This window comes from Pinus tabuliformis, chromosome 2_2, assembly GCF_031772625.1.
Source record: "Pinus tabuliformis cultivar Carrire ecotype Pingquan chromosome 2_2, CPIR1, whole genome shotgun sequence".
Taxonomy (NCBI): Eukaryota; Viridiplantae; Streptophyta; class Pinopsida; order Pinales; family Pinaceae; genus Pinus; species Pinus tabuliformis.
Window position 1 is genome coordinate 405,501,941 of NC_142300.1, and position 4,465 is coordinate 405,506,405.

Here is a 4,465-nt window from a genome sequence, read left to right on the forward strand (position 1 = left end):
CAAAATGGCCAAGTCACTCTGGCAGGTGTAACATTCACCTTGACACCAGATTCTATTTCTCTAGCAACTGGCATTCCCAATATCGGTGAGCAGTGGAATAAGAGGCAGCAAATTGATAGGGAACATTATGAGCCTTACATCAAGGCTGGCTATTTGAAACATCTCAGCAGAGCTTTTCCTTTTTGATATCTAAAAGACTCATATGCTCCCTTGATGAAACTCATAATTAAGTATTTCGGTTGTGAGGGCCGGTTTTCTCGCTTGTATGCCTACCATATCAGATTGTTGATGCACTTCACTAGGGTGAGAATGATGAACCTCACCTATTTTATTTGCCGGAACATTGAGAAGATGACCACCATAGTGCACAAGAAGACTCAACAGTAGTGTAACAACATATATCATTTTGCACTAATCAAGATTGTGGTCATGCATCAACTTGCTTTACAGAACATCTCATGGGAGGATTTCATTTCACATGAGGTATTCATCACTCCTCAAGTACCTCCAGCAGCTTTTCATGAGACAGGTCAACCTTCACATCAGTAGGAGCTTCATGAGACATAAACCGCTAGTGTGCCAGTATATGTCACCTACCAAAAGGGCACTAGAAGGTTGTTTGCAGCAACAATGCGAGTATTATCTCCACCCGAGGTGGAAAGGGTCTTGCTTCCTCCATCAGCAGAGAAGGTACAGGACAAGGGCAAGCGGCCATTATAGGATGAGGGGCCTTCAGGAGGGCAGGAGACAGATTTTATTCTTATTCAGGATGATGACACCGATTTGGGCTTACAAGGCTCAAAGCTTAGAGAGATAATCCAGGAGCAACAAGCTGACATTTAGCATTTGTCTCTCAACCTACAAAGAGCCAAGTGGATAGTCAAATATCTGGAGCAAATAAAAAAACAACTAGAGGATCATCAAACCATAATGGAGCTAAGAAACATACGAGAAAACTGGCAAGCTGCCAAAAGGAGGAGAGTCAAGTTCAGAACACTTGATCAAGAAATCAATGCTGATCACGAGTCTTGGTTGGAGAGGACAAATATCCACTTGGAGAGGATGATGGAGAAGGCCATCAATGAGAAAAATATGTTGAGAAACATGGCATATCACTATTTTTCAAGAAATATGGTGTGCCAAGCAAGAATTAGGAACTTGAAGGCCAAGTTAAAGAAGACATCAAGGAGGAAAAAAGCACAAGATAAACTTCAGATCTTGACTGAGGCTTCCTTGGCCCAACATAGCAATTAATGGAGGAAACTCAGCCCAAATTTCAAAAAATTTGGGGCACTTTTTTTAATTTTGGAAATTTTTCCTTAAAAAACAAAGTTTTCTGCCTAATGCGCCGTGCCACCTGGTGCTCGCTTTTGATGGTGGCATCATTTTGAGGAAAACTCAACATATTTGGATTTTTCATGAAAAAATATGCATGCTCACAAATGGCCAAGAAATTTTGACAGGTTTTGGGCTTCCAAAAAGGTCAAAAAAACCTCAAAAAAGACGCTTCTGCCCCTTTTTTGACACACAGGAAGAAGTCTTTGGAAAACTCAGTTTTTGAGGGGCAAATGGAGGCAAAATTCAAAAATTCCACTTGTGATGGAAAGTAGACAGGCAGATCTTTCCAACAAGCTCACTTGTAGAAAATTTGGACAACGGGAAGGCATCCAAAATTAGTTGCAAAAAGGTGTTATGCATAGGGAAATCAGCACGGTGCATTGGAGGAATTTTGCTCAATTTGACCAAAAATACTCTGTTTTTTGCCTAGTTTCTTGACAATTTGACTTTTCTTCTTCTAAATGTCAAACTCATGATGTAATTTAATATGAATTGATGGATTTTGATGTAATTATGCTACATTTTCACTCTTATAGGTATATTCATCCATCAGAAGGTAGTTTGCAACTGAATGAATCACTTTCCTAGTTTTTAGAGGCAAGTTGTTCCATTGCCTACTTGCTAGTTCTTAGTTTAGATTTTGTTGGAACAACTCCTAATATTATGAGCTCGACCCCTAGAGGCTAGGATGAGTTGTTGTTTTCCTATATCTTGTAATTTTTCAGTGATTAGCATGGTTGGGTTTTTGGGAAAGCTTGGAACTTCATTGTATACTCATTTCAGCAATTTGGCTAAGGAATAGACCAGTGGTTTGCATCACTTTATGGTATTCATGTGGCATATTTCTTTGGTATTGTGTTTTCCTCTGTAATTGTAAGTCTACATGTGTTTTATGTATGCCATATCTTTTATTTCATCTTAACTAAACAAACAATGATAAAGGTAGAATAAAATTAAAATGCAGTGCTCTACCTAAGGTTTGCTTAGTTATCTATGTTTTCAGCTGTTTGAAAAGGATCCCTGAGTTTTTCTTGCCCTTTTCAACTTCTCACTTGTCTAAAATCTCTCCATATCACTCAAATTCAAGTACCAAATCACTTGCCTACCTTGCCCCATAGAGATCTCTGCAAAACTGAGCCTCATTCCCCAGGCCCAAATCTGCCTTTCACATTTGAGCCAACAAAACATCATCAAATTCAATCAAACACCTTTGTACACATACCTAGCCTAAAATCAGTCATTTCATCAGTCATCTCAAGCTTTTGTTGGCCATATTTTCTGAGATTGATAAGGAGAGAACCCTCTCCTGACTTGGTAGGGCTAGCTACCAGGTTAAACGTGGTTTGATGTTACCCTAGATCCTACCTTTCTCAGCCTGAGGTAGATTTAGGCCCTAACAGGATGCTGATTCGATTTCTGAGGAATCACATTATTTTTAACCACAAAGGTTGAGAATAGCCATACTGGTAGGCTAATAGTAAGTCCTGGAAGGGACAAAGTGGCCATATGAGGAGCACCAATATTTCCCCAAGATGTAAAAGGACTAGGATTCCCCTCAAAAGGGATTCCATGATTGGTGGACTCCATTATCTCAACCTAAGATCAACGATGGAAACAGGGATGTTATTCCGAAATTAATAAATTTTAATGATGCTTTGACACAACTTTGCTTTTTCAATTTTTAAGAGTTGAGAAAAAGCTAAAGATGACTCTAGTCCCCTTCGATTTTTAATGAGCTTGAAGTGAAAAGTGCTCAAATGGACCTTTTCTTTTAAAGAGTCGAAAAGGAACGAAAGTGACTACTCTGGAGATCTAGACAGAGGCATTACCAAACTAATCGCAAAACTGCAATATACACCTTGGTGATAAATTAAAGAGAAATTACCAAGGACTTATGTATGGCAGTCAATCTTTCCAAATGCTGTGTTCAGTGCATTGCGATCGATAGGGTGGAAAACACGACTTCCTATGGATAAATGATAGCCTATTATGGTCTCCCAATATATATGCGATGGTACAAGGAGCACAAGTCCATCCTAGCACTTGTCGTATCAAGGAGGAGGAATCACCCAACCTTCAATGAAAACGATAGTTACTAGATTTTATGACGCCAGAACACATCTCTAGCCTAGACCTCTAGATGTGTTGCGTTACATTCCAAAATGTTGTTAAGTTCATTGAAATTTATTTTAGAGTTGATCTTGTCTAAAATTTTGCCTTGCAATGGTTCACCACGTGATGTATATTTAAAATTCCTAAATATGCAGTCTAATGATAAACAATCTTTGTTTACTTTGATCAATGAAAATCCTAGCTACTAAGGACAGAAGATTACGATTCTTTCAAATAAAGAGCAAAGAGCACACACTAAATGAACTTTTCCTAAATCATTTTTCACACACAGTCTAAATGAAAATGCGAATGCATGTATTTTATTTTCGTTCTCTTTAATGTGAAAATTCCAAAAAATAAAACTCAATGTAGTAAAGATCTGAAATATTTTTACTCAAAGCGACATTTTGACAATTTCTTTTTCAAAATAGAAAGGAAGACTAAATGACACTTTTCGATTTCGAATAGAAAATGCCTTCGAGACTTCAAATATCAACAAATCAAATCAAATACATGACAAAAAGTTCAATCGACTATCCAAGGAAGGAAGACTCAATGACACTTCTCTTTTTGACACAAAACGACAGTTACGACACTTTTTGCACCAAAACAAGAGTTCGATTTAAGCAACTTTTAGACAAAGGATTGTAAATGATTGACAAATACATAAAAAATTTACTAATCCTAATCAATGGAGGTTGATCTATCTGATGCAAGGATTCTTCAGTAATGAGGTATTGTTCATAAGCAGCAAAACAACTAAACAGAGCTGAAAACAAGGAAAAAGACCCTAAATTTCAAGAAGGGAAATAGGCTCAGTCAGCCATTGCACTTGGGCTTCACAGAAACAAGGATGCATCCTACTTTTCAGACTCAGGAGGAGTGATGCATACTGGCAGACAATGATAGACAATGCGATGGGCCATGGAGCGCAATTGAGATGGGTTTTGGCTCAAATTTGCAGCTTATTTCAATTAGTTAAGCTGAGCTATGATAGACAGTAAAAAGAAAAGGA